General features: G+C 41.4%; 2 pseudogenes; one reads left to right on the forward strand and one right to left on the reverse strand.

Annotated features, from left to right (window-relative positions):
- Positions 1-12,010, forward strand: part of LOC115842324 (large ribosomal subunit protein eL30 pseudogene) — a 48,025-nt pseudogene extending 36,015 nt beyond the window's left edge.
- Positions 5,582-5,746, reverse strand: LOC115842341 (U2 spliceosomal RNA; annotated as a pseudogene).
- Positions 12,011-13,106: the final 1,096 nt, after the last annotated feature.

Here is a 13,106-nt window from a genome sequence, read left to right on the forward strand (position 1 = left end):
CAAGTTTGCACAGAAAGGTCCACTCTTGAGTATATAGGGTTTGGGAATTGCAAACCCTATATATATAATGGTTGGGCCATTTCCCCCATGGGTCATTTTGACATTAGTGGATTAAGAACTCAGGAAAGTGTTAAAAAAAAAAAAAAAAAAAAAGAACGACTCAGGAGTCACAGTAAACCTATGTTCCCAAATAGAATGCGCATCCCCTTGTTACATTTTATTCAATAGTGTCTTTACCAAAGGATCTTACACACTGTATATGAGAATGCTTAATTAAAGGCTTACTGATTATTAATTGATTGGGAGGAGAAGGTATGAGGAAGTAAAGGACAATTAAATCCCAAATAAAATGTGTTGTCTGGACAGCCAAGATAAAGATGGAGCAATATACAATCAGTCTGGTACCACTAGGAACAGCTTACATTTCATTCAGAGTGTTTAGGAGCAAGTGGAAATGGCCCTTCAAAGCTCTTCCATTCTTCCCTTCACTCTTGAGCTCTGTTCTCTGTGGAAGTAATTGGCTACTGAATTTCGGAGGCTGCAGGAAACATTCAGAAGTGACTCATCTTGTGATCCAAGTGGACTCACATGGAATGCCTCTGGAGGAAAGATTTTTTTAAATCTACCTTCTTAAAAATAGGTTGTCATCTATTTAATCATATCTTCTAAAGTGTCTTTTGAAAACCTTTGGGCTGTAATTCTAAGAGAAGGCACTGCCAGCAGCTCAGGCCCCCTGGTCCTGAGGGGTTTTCTGAGTGTCAGCCCTGAATCCTCTGCCTTGTTTCCTTGTGGAGTTCAGGAATGCTTCCTGAAAAAGATGTAAACAACCAAATAGCTCCTTCCTCGCCTTCCCACCTTGTCCTCCATCCCCCATGTGGTTTTGCAGGAGACCTTTTTCTGCGTCCCAACGAGTCCCCTAGAATTACTATAACTAGCCCCAGACAATCCACGAAAATCTTCTTGAGTCACCAGACACGTTTTAAATTTTTATCATTATTTTTGAATAATACCTGTTACTTGTACTGACATCATGGATTCACAAGCCAGTATTTCATGCATCAAGGTAGTTCATCAAGTTCCCAGAGTGCCCCCAGGTAGTTATTAGAACAGTGTAACTTCTTACCTATATATTATTTCATGGATACATGTACAATAACTTATTAAAACAATTTCATTTTAAAAACGATTACAATTCTAGTTTTTCAATGTTATAAGTAGTATCGATGTAAACATCCAATTTCGTGTATATTTCTATAGAATATAGTTCTCATATCCATGATAATGTTTAATCCTTTTCCCAGGTTGTATCTGATAGCTCAAAATTTGTCAATTTACAGACTTAGATAGATTGAATTGTTTTTCTCTAACTGCATTACTTGTCACTTGCCCTTAATAAAGCTCCTCCTGCCTTATTTTCTGCCTACAAACGTAGACTTGAAATTTCCTCCCTTCATTGATTTGTTAATTCCTGCTTAGTGAGTTTACTATATCCATAAATCTCAGAGCTCGTGGTATACTTGCTTTTCCAAATTAACTATAACACTATTAAAGTTTTTAGCTAAAGAATTGAAGCTGTAGATGATTTTCTATGACCTCTCTTTAACTGCTTTCCCAAACAAACTATTCTGTGATGAATCCCACAACTTTAAGGCTTTAGAGCTGAAGGTTTCCTTATAGATCTCATCAAAAGCTCCTTTTTAGGGACTTCCCTGGTAGTCCAGTGGTTAAGAATCCTCGTTCTAATGCAGGGGATGCAGGTTCAATCCCTGGTTGGGGAACTAAGCTCCCACAGACTGCAGGGCAACTAACCCGTGTGCTGCAACAAAGAGCCTGCACACTGCAATGAAAGACTCCACGTGCTGCAACTAAGAGCCAACGCAGCCAATAAATAATAAAAAAAAAATTTAAAGCTCCTTATCAGAGGCCCCTGGGATTCAAACAAAATATAAATTATCTCTATCCTTACCCCTTTGTCCACGCTGATTTACCACCTCAAAGAACTGTTTTAAATTATTAAGACTTCATTTCCCCTTTATCTTTGCTTCAAGATGCCTAATGCCTCTTTTCCAGTTCAGAAACTGGAGAGAGTTATCTCTGAGGATGTGACTGTGTGTGTGTGTGTGAGTGTGTGTGTGAGATATAACAAGTTGGGTCAAGCATTGGTATATCTTAAACAATTGGAAATTCATACTTTTTTAATTAATTAATTTTATTTTATTTATCTTTGACTGCGTTGGATCTTCATTGCTGCGCATGGGACTTCTCTAGTTGTGGCGAGCGGGGGCTACTCTTTGTTGCAGTGCACAGGCTTCTCTTTGTGGTGGCTTCTCTTGTTGCAGAGCATGGGCTCTAGGTGTGTGGGCTTCAGTAGTTGCAGCACTGAAGGCTCAGTAGTTGTGGCGCATGGGCTTAGCTGCTCCGCAGCATGTGGGATCTTCCCGGACCAGGGCTCGAACCTGTGTCCCCTGCATTGGCAGGCGGATTCTTAACCACTGCGCTACCAGGGAAGCCTGGAAATTCATATTTTAAACACACACGCACAGAAAAAAACTATTAGGTCATGATCTTGTCACATGAGCTGGTTCCAGACTAAAAGGTCAGGTTGACAAGTTCCTCTCCATGTTTTTCTACTTCTGGGAAGCCCAGGCTAGTTTTCTTCCCTGAGTCAGAGAGGAGCTGATAAAACAAACTCACACAAAGCTATGAGTGATTCAGTACTTAACTTTTTGCAGGTAATGCATTAAGGATGTATCAGAAGGCATGGCTTCATACAAATAAGGAACTGCTGATTCTGGGAATTTTGACCATCAGCCAGAAGAGCAGATATTTCCAAGTTTCAAATCAATCATTTATTCAATAAGCATTTACTGATTACCTTCCATGACTAGACACTGTACTAGCCATTGGGGATACTCAGAGGCCCTGGCATTCAAGGAGCTTGTGATATAGTACGGGAGACAGCAAAGAGACAATTATAATACATTATAATAGAATACGAGCAGGTATAAAGACATGCCCAAGATGTGGGATGCCAGGAGAAAAGAAGTACAAGAATAGAAATTGTGTTTGCCCCACATCCTTGGCACCTTTTTCTTTTTTGTAGCAGTCATAGGGTGAAGAGGGTTGATCCTAGCTCTAGGGGATGGGCCCTGAGGAATCTAAGCCACTCAGCCCCCACGTGCTTCTCAGTGGACACAGGGCTTCCCCCAGGACACTGGTTCACTCACGTACTGTAGTTCAGATCATTGATAGGTAAGGAGAGGTTTTCTGAGAACTTCTGGTAAAGACGTGTTCACGCTTCTTCTTCTGTTAATTGACATATAATTCACACACCGTAATATCCACCCTTTTATTTTTTTTCTTTTTTTGGCTGCACCGTGCAGCATGTGGGATCTCAGTTCCCCGACCAAGGATCGAACCCGCGGCCCCCTGCATTGGAAGCGTGGAGTCTTAACCACTGGACTGCCAGGGAATTTCCCCACCCTTTCAAAGTGTACAATTCAGTGGTTTCAGCATACTCACAGAGTTGTGCAACCATCACTTCTAATTCCAGAACATTTTCATCACCCCCAAAGAAACCTTGTACCTCTTCTCTTTTCCCTGCAGCCTCTGACAACCATGAATCCACTTTGTCTCTTTTGCCCGTTCTGGATACTTCATGTAAATGGAATCATCCAGCACATGGCTTTCTGTATCTGGTTTCTTTCCTTGGGCACAACATGTTCAAGACCGACAAAAACAAACAAACAAACAAACACCCCGCAAACACTCTTTCATTGATATTGCTTAAAATTTTCCCTTAGAATAGTAGGAAAAGGATTCACATGGACTCCACAAACTTGTCTTGAATCTGTTATTAATTCATTTTAAAATGGAAGATTACATTCCAGATGTTCATTTTCCTCAGTTACTATGAAAGGTTCAGACTATAATCGGAGGACTAATGCCAAGCTTTGCACTGTTGTAAAGTACTCAAGTAACAAATGAACATGCTTCTTTGTAACTTTTTGCTATACTATTACCTGGGGAGAAAGTGTGCACTAAGTCTAAACTATTGCAAGCCAAGAGAGGATTCCCTCATTCAGCTCATTTCTCCTTGAATAATTCATTTGGCAAAGTTCCTTTTACTGCAAGCCTAGATGAGAGTGTCTTATTGTGTCTTAATGAATTTTAATTGTATCTCTCCCTATCTTGATGTCAACAGTATCTTATTTATTACTATATTTTGATCACTTTTAATAATTCTTCGGACTCCAAAGCTTGAAACAATTTGTAGTTTTGTTTTTTATTCTCATTGTCTTCTCGGACGGCCAGCTCAGTGAATAAGCTGATGAGACCAATGTGTCCAAGATCATGGGCTTGGCTTGTGATGCCTTCCCTCTGGCCACAGAGTGTGTCCCTCTGACCCTCCCCCCCCACCCATATTGTGATTTGTAATAAGAAATATATATGTTGGTCTTCACCTCATTTCTGACATGGAGTTCCCAAAGCCCTTGGAATTTCCTAAAGGATAGAGTGATAAAGATGTCTTTTGTTATTCATAACAAGCCCCTTTCAGACACACCTGAGTTTATGTTAATAAGTGACTTTTGGGGGACTTCCCTGGCAGTCCAGTGGTTAAAACTCCCTGCTTCCACTGCAGGGGGCACTGGTTCCATCCCTGGTCGGGGAACTAAGATCCCCACGTGCCACACGGCATGACCAAAAAAAAAAAAAAAGATGATTTTTGGAAAGCCCTAAGGATGGGGGCTGGTTGCCAGGGGAACCAATCAGGATTAAATCAAATTAGTGGATTGGAACTTTCAATCCCACCCACAAACTTCCAGGGAGGGGAGAGGGGCTGGAGGTTAAATCAGTCACAAGTGACCAGAGTTCTAGTCCAGCATGGCTATGTAATGAAGCCTCCATAAATACCCAATAAGAAAGGTTTGGAGAGCTTCCAGGCTGGGGACACATGGAAGTACTGGGAAGCTGGTGCACCAGAGAAGGTGTCCTTGCTGTCTTCCTCAGACCTTGCCTTATGCATCTCTTCCATCTAGAATAAACCAGTAATCGACTAAGTACACTGTATTCCTGAGTTCTGTGAGCCACTCTAGGAAATGAATTGATAGCTAATTTAATTAGCTGGTCAGTCAGAAGCACAAGTGACAACCTGCACTTTCAATTGGCCCCGGAAGGGGGAGGACAGGGGCATTCTTGCGGTACTGAGCCTTTAGCCTGTGGGATCTGATGCTGTCTCCAGGTAAATAGTGTCAGAATTGAGTTAACTTGTAGGACGCCCAGCTGGTGTTGCAGAATGGCTTGATGTGTAGAAAACCCACACATCTGGGGTCAGAAGTGAAGTAGTGTTGTAGTGGAGTACTGAGGATAGAGAAGACACACAGGAGTGGGTTTTTTCCTTTAGATTCCTTAACCCCCATCTCTAAAATGCACCTGTGTAGTCATCCGGCTGAAGCGCTGGGTTAGCTGAGGGGATGAAGTGCAACTAACTGAATTCTCCAGTCCAAACACTTGCCCTTCAGACAAAGGGCCATTAGCCTTTAATTGGCTGAGGATGGCAATCAGTAATGTTCTAAGGCTCAGTTTCTCTCCTTATAAAAATATGATGATTAATGTGAATAATTATGAAGACTATGCACTACCACATAAAAGCAAAAGCCATGAAATTATTTGTGCCTTATGAGTACAACCATTTAAGAATGCCTGCAGTTTACACTTGATCTTAGCCAAAAGGCCGAGAAGCGATGAGAATGCCTGCAGTTTAAATAGCCCAAGAATGAAAGGGAAAACCAAAAAGGAAAAACAATTATTTTTTACAGAGGTAAAAATTTTACAAAATTTTATTTATAAATAAAACAATTATTTTATTTACGAACAAATGTTTATTTAAATGAACACATGTTCAAAACCCCTCTAGACTTCACTCACACTTTCCCTTTATGTCCAAATAAAATGGCTTAATTATACATCCCCATATTTTCCTAGGATTTTTTTTAAACCCCCAGCATAGATGCAGGGGGAAGAGACTTCAGTCTCCTGTCTGTTTCCACTTGCCCACGTGCCTGGGGCTGAAGTCCATTCTCAGCACAGCTCCCTAAGCAGAGACCAGCCTCTTGTCCTTCAAGGCAAAATCACTATTAACTAAAGGCTATTCACTCATTCTTATCTTGCTGACTCTTTGAAGCAAAAGAGGGGGTGACAGAATAGCACAGAACACAAAACAGCTTGAAACTGGATGTTACATCCATTTTCACCCCACCATACATAACTTCCCCAGAAATTTTTCTCTTCCGTTTCTGACCAGATCAAATGACCCTATAAATATACTCTCACCCAAGCTCTTCTTAACATTTAAGGCAGTTTTAATTCTGCATTCAGGTGTGTGGTTACTTGGATTAATAACTGTCTCTCTCACTGTATTATAAGCTCTATAAGGGTGGGGTCCATTTTTGGTTTTGTTCACCATTGTATTCCCAGCACCTAGTATAGCACCTGGCCTGTGGTAAACATTCAGTAAATATTTGCTGGGACTTCCCAGGTGGCGCAGTGGTTAAGAACCCGCCTGCCCATGCAGGAACACGGGTTCGAGCCATGGTCTGGGAAGATCCCACGTGCCGCGGAGCAACTAAGCCCATGAGCCACAACTACCGAGCCCGCATGCCACAACTACTGAAGCCCGTGTGCCTAGAGCCCATGCTCAGCAACAAGAGAAGCCACCGCAATGAGAAGCCCGCACACCGCAACGAAGAGTAGCCCCTGCTCGCCACAACTAGAGAAAGCCCGCTTGCGGCAACGGAGACCCAACACAGCCACAAATAAATAAATAAATAAATTTTAAAAAACTAAAAAAAAATTTGCTGAGTAAATGAGTAATGATTGTTAACATTTATTGAGCACATGAGATTTTATAGGCATTGTGCTTATGTGCTATTTATGGGTCAGACATTGCTCTTAGTGCTTTCCGTCTAATGTCTCATTTAATACTCATAAAAACTTGTGATATATATATTGTTATTATATCTGTTACACTAATGAGCAAAAAAACTGAGGCACAGAGAGGTTATGTGATTGCCCAAAGGCCACACAGCTTCTAAGTGGAGAAATTGGGATTCAAGCAGTCTGTGTCCTGAGCCCATTATCCTAACCTGTATACAAGCTATGTATTTAAATGGATGAATCAGTGAATAGAGAGGCAGATTCAATGAACTTTTTATCCTCTAAAAAATTTATTGTCCATCTATTTATCTAGGCATTTGGAATAAGGTACAGATGAAACAATTCACTTCTCTCATGTAGTTTATATTAGTGTGTGTGTGCACATGTGTGTGCTTGCACATGAGATAAACAATCAACAAATGAATATATACTATGTCAGGTGGTGATAAGTGCTATGACAAAAAATAAAGCAAAAGAGGGAAATGGAGAATAAAGACAAGTTTCTGCCAGCGTGGTCAGGGAAGGCTTTTTTAGAAGTGCTATTTCCAACAGCTGAGGATTGAAGTCAAAGAGAAGTTATAGAGATGATTGAGAAATAAATAATTCCATTAAAAAGACCTGAGCAGATAAAATTCAAAGCAGGTATTTATTAAAGCTTCGTACAAGCCCAGGGCTGGAGAAAGCAGCAAAATATCCTGGGAGGTCATTTTACACAGCATAGTGGTGGTGGTTTTAAATTCCAGGGTAATGGAGATAAGTCAGCCCTGAAGTATCCCTGCTCTGTCTTTGGCTGGTTTGCTGGGGTGCCGCCTGCTGCATGGTCCTGGCAGGCTCCAGGGGAGAGGCAGCACCACCCAAAATATACAACATCACCATCTAAATGCACCTCTGATTCATTGAACCAAATAAAAATCGAATATAATCTTCTATGCATCCACAGATCAGCCCATGTACTTGCTTTCCTGGGACTTTGCAAGGGAAATGTGTTTTTTTAAACGTCTGGGGCTGAGGTCCACTGAAGGATCCATGCATGTCGCTCAGATGTTTTGTTGATGCCCAGGTGGTAGGATGAGCACTTAGACCACCTGACTCAATGTTGTCTAAGAGGAAAGTCTTGAGAACATGACACCTAATTGGAACTTTTGTTACTAAATCTTTGTGAGAAAATGCATTGAGAGACATCCACAGAGCACAGTGTTGGTGAAAATGATTAGATGTTTTGATTCCTAAAGCAAAGGAGTTCTTTTTTAAGAAAAAAAAAATCAAGTAGGTGTTGAGTGGCCTCTACTATCACTAGAGTTTCTAAACAAGGCTGAAATTCACCCACTGGTGCTTTGGATCTTTTTACTATAATCACTTCTCTCCATGCCTGGCCTTTTTTTGCTTTCCCTTCCTCCCTTCCTTCCTTCCTTCCTTCCTCCCTCCCTCTCTCCCTCTTTCTTTCTTTCTTTCTTCCTTCTTCCTTCCTTCCTTCTTTCTTTCTTTCTTTCTTTCTTTCTTTCCTTTCTTTCTTTCTTTCCTTCTTTCTTTCCTTCCTTCCTTCTTTCTTTTTCTCTTTCTTTTCCTTCCTTCCTTCCTTTCCTTCCTCTCTCTCTCTCTCTCTTTCTTTTCTTTTCTTTTCTAATTCATTCAGTAGAGGTACACAAACCAGCAAAGCCACATCCAGGACAGCTGGTTAACTGATACACCTTGAGGTTTTTGAAAACAAAAGAGCTGAACATTTCCTTTGTGCCAAAGGAGAGGAAGTAGAGGTTGGCTAAGATGCTGCACTTTATTAAAAAGCCCATTTAGTCAGAATGATTTCCTGACTGAGGAGGTAAATTACCCATTCAGTCCTTCCTCTACTGATCTGCCCAAAGGCCAATAAAATATAGATTCTGTCTCAGAAAACTGAGACGTAAATAAAAGTTTGTTAAACTAACATTTCATTAGCAATGCAGCAGAAATGTCCATAACCACTACATCTGAGAAGGCATCATCATCTGTTTCCCTGTCTTTGAGGTGATACTCCTCACAACTCTTGTGAAGTTTAGATAAACCCCCAGATGTTGCTGTTGGTATTATTGAAGGTTAGTTCTTCTTCTTTCTTTTAAAATCCTACCCATTCTTCCAGGTTCTTTTTATTTTTTTTATTTTTTATTGTTTTGGCCCTGCAGTTTGCGGGATCTTAGTTTCCTGACCAGGGATAGAACCTGGGGCCCCGGCAGTGAAAGCCTGGAATCCTAACCACTAGGCCACAAGGGAATCCCCAATGAAAGAGTTTTGTTTTTGTTTTTAAATTTAGTTTCCATACATTACCATGCGGTTTCTTTTTATTTTTAATAAATTTTTATTTATTTTATTTATTTATTTTTGGTTGCATTGGGTCTTCATTGCTGTGCATGGGCCTCTCACCTCGGTGGTCTCTCTTGTTGTGGAGCACGGGTCCAGGCGTGCAGGCTTCAGTAGTTGTGGCATGAGGGCTCAGCAGTTGTGGTGCACAGGCTCAGCAGTTGTGGCACACAGGCCCAGTTGCTCCACAGCATGTGGGATCCTCCCGGACCAGGGCTCGAACCCATGTCCTCTTCCCTGTCAGGTGGACTCCCAGCCACTGTGCCACCAGGGAAGCCCCCCAGTGAAAGAGTTTTGAGCACCTTCTATGTGCCACATGCAATGTCTACGCCACTTACACAAAGATAAATAAGGCCCTATTCCTGGAGATGATCGTAAACTATGAGACAGAGATACACAAACACAACTAAGAACAACGCAAGTCGTTGTGCCATAGCCAGGGCCAGGCACTTTCTCAGGAACACCGTGTATCTGGAGCTTTTGTTCATGCTGTTTCCAGAACTGATTCTCTTTTCCTCTCCACCTATCCAGACTGTATTCAGCTTCCATTCCTGGGTCCACATCAAGCTTTTCTATGAAAAGTTCACTGAGTCTTCCTCCTTCCGTTTTTTCCCTTTCTTTCTTAGCATTTTGTCTTCTTCACATTTCCTACATCATTTGGAGTTTTCACTGTACAAAACAGCAGTTTGTTGTAGACTGTTTTACAGAAATGTGTATCATTTTACATGCATTAGTTTTGTCTTCTTCATCAATGTGTAAGTTTCCAGAAGACCAGACGTCTCCTCTGTATTCTGTGCCAAACTTAATGCTAAAAGTACAGCTAAATATTTATTGTGAGGTTGGGTCTGCTGTTCTCATTTGGCTACCTTTGCTTCTAAAATCCTGATTGTTAAATTCTCCCATAGTTCAAGCGGGATCAATTTATTTCACAACTGTAATTTGTTTTGTCACATCTAGATTCAATGAGCTGAAGGCAATGAGTTGCCTTAAATTTCCAGGCCAGATGTGATATTTCAAATCTAATAGTGTTCTTACGTAACACCTAATACATGCTATTCGGGACGTGCAGTTTTTTACTTTCTTTTTTATTAGTGTGATAAATATTAAGTGTCTCTGCTTATAGGCCAGGCATGTTTTGTTGTGAAAGAAAAGGGTGTATGTGGTCAGAAGTAAAGGAGTCACAACTAGAAACGAGCTCCACTATTGTCTTTATTTCTTTCAACCCTTATGCTTCAAAGCTCCTTTGCAGTGAATTCTGGGACTGGGTTTCTCATGTCGGGCCGTTTCCTGGGTTAAACTCCTATCCCACTTTCCCCTCAGGGCCTCCTCTTCAGCTGTGACTAAACGTTCAGTATTTCATCTCCTAGATACTCATTGATGTGATCCTAAGCCAATCACTCCATTCAGTTGAACATTCTCTGAGCTCAATTCTCTCATATGAGAAAGGAATGTTATTGCACACCGTTGAATTAATAATGTAAATGAGGGACTTCCCTGGTGGTCCAGTGGTAAAGAATCTGCCTTCCAAGGCAGGAGACGCAGGTTCGATCCCTGGTTGGGGAACTAAGGTCCCAGAGGCTGCAGGGCAACTAAGCCCGGGTGACACAACCACTGAGCTCGGGCACCTCAACTTAGAGAGCCCACGGTGCCACAAACTACAGAACCCACGCACTCTGGAACACACGCGCCACAACTAGAGAGAAGCTGGTGCGCTGCAGCGAAAGATCCTGCGTGCCTCAACGAAGATCTGGCAAGCCGCAGCTAAGAACCAACGCAGCCAAAAGTAAATTAAATAAATAAATAAGTAAATAATAAATCTTCAAAAAAAAAAAAAAGTAATGTAAATGAGAGCTTTCTTGCTCCCCAGCCATCTTGGCAGCTCCTCGAAAAAGTCACTGGAGTTGCTCAACTCTAGGCTCCAACTCGTTATGAAAAGTGGAAAGTATGCACTGGGGTACGAGCAGACTCTGAAAATGATCAGACAAGGCAAAGTGAAACTGGTCAGCCTTGCCAGCGACTGCCCAGCCTTGAGGAAATCTGAAATAGAGTATTATGCCATGTTGGCCAACACTGGTGTCCATCACCACACTAGCAATAATATTGAATTGGGCACAGCGTGTGGAAAATACCACAGAGTACGCACACTGGCTCTCATTGATCCAGGTGATGCTGTTCTCATTAGAAGCACGCCAGAACAGACCGGTGAAAAGGAAATCATGCACAATTTTTCTTTAATAAGACTGGCCAAAGCTTTTTTTTTTTTTTTTAAAAAAAAGAATAATAATAATAAGGTAAATGAGAGAAGCATTTTCTGGACCTTCAGGACCTGTGCAAACATCAGATGTTACCATCATCACCATCATCATCCTTATCATTATTATTATCTCCATCACTACCTTGTTTGCAAAGTTACTTAAGAAGGGTGATGGGATGGAAGGAATCCTGGTAGATATTACTACTGCTCCCCAGCATCAGCTCCCCTCTACCTCCTGAGCACTTGGAAGAAAAGACTTTTCAGTTGCCTTTGCAATTGGTGGAGCCCCGTGACTCTCTCTGATCAATGGAGTGGGTGGAGGGGGCCAAAGTATTTAATAACTGGTGCCTGACATTTTCTCCTTCTTTTTCTGGGTAAAGTGACTCAAGAGGCCTTGTGTTCCAGATAGACAGAGCTTCTAGCAGCTGGATCCCTAAGTGGCTGTGTGCAGCAGAACTTCCTGCCAACAATGTGGGACTTGTACTGTGAATAAGGAATTAACTTTTGTTGTATTGAGTCACTGAGATTTAGGATTGGTTGTTGCTGTAGCATACAACAGCCTAATACACCGATACACTGTGACAGACCAACGGATAAAGAAATCCTGGATGTAGCTGTGGCCTAACTACCTGTATGTCCTTGACTGAGTGGACTAACGTATACCAGCTCTAAGGTCCCTTCAGCTCTGAAATCTCTGACATTTCAACACGGCAAAGCAATCTCATGCCAGTGACAGAGAAATGTTACCTATCATTTAAGGAATAAAATGAAATTTCAGCTTATAGAAAATCATCTCCGAGAATGAATCAAGCTAGAATAACTTGTAGAATTGAGACAATATTTTTTTAACTGTTTTATACACACACCAGCCTTTTAAAGAGAGTGTGTCAAAATAGTTGCATTAAGGAGAATCAGTGACTCGTGGTCATTATTATGAACCTTAGTTATTTTACAGCGATGGCCTCAGGGCCAGTGACGAGTATAAGTCTCCTTGTTACTCGCAGTGGCCTAAGACTCCCATGTGATCTGAATTTTTGTTATGAATTTTTTACAGTCTCTTTTGTGCCAGCCGTTACCTTTCATTGCTGTCAATGTCCTGATCATTTGCAGCAGCTCGTCCCCCAACTTTTATTGGCTGTAGAGGTAGAAAGCAGATATCAGACTGTTAGAATTGTACATGATGGTTAGGATATATAGGGTCTGAGTAAGAGGTTAAGAAGCTTTCCTAGGAGTAAAGCAAATAGGTCCTCAACATGAACTTTGTAGCTTCTAACGATACACATCTTTTTGCTTCATTTCTTATTCTCACTAATATTGCACAAAGGTGAATTTTCCCAGTAACTGGGGTCTGGTAGACAGTGTGCTAATGTGTTTGATTCTCTACAGCAGCCCTAGCAACATAGATTCATAATTAAGTTGCTGATACGGGCCTGACAGCTTTAGAGAGAATTCTCAGGCCATTTGCCAAAACTAACATCATGGGAAGAACTAAATAATTTGTTTCTCATGACAATTTGGTGAAGCAATGTACCATAACAATTAAGTGTGTCTGTCAGTGCTCAGAGCCCAAGTGCACAGAGCTTAC

Source organism: Globicephala melas, chromosome 2 (assembly GCF_963455315.2).
Source record: "Globicephala melas chromosome 2, mGloMel1.2, whole genome shotgun sequence".
Lineage (NCBI taxonomy): Eukaryota > Metazoa > Chordata > Mammalia > Artiodactyla > Delphinidae > Globicephala > Globicephala melas.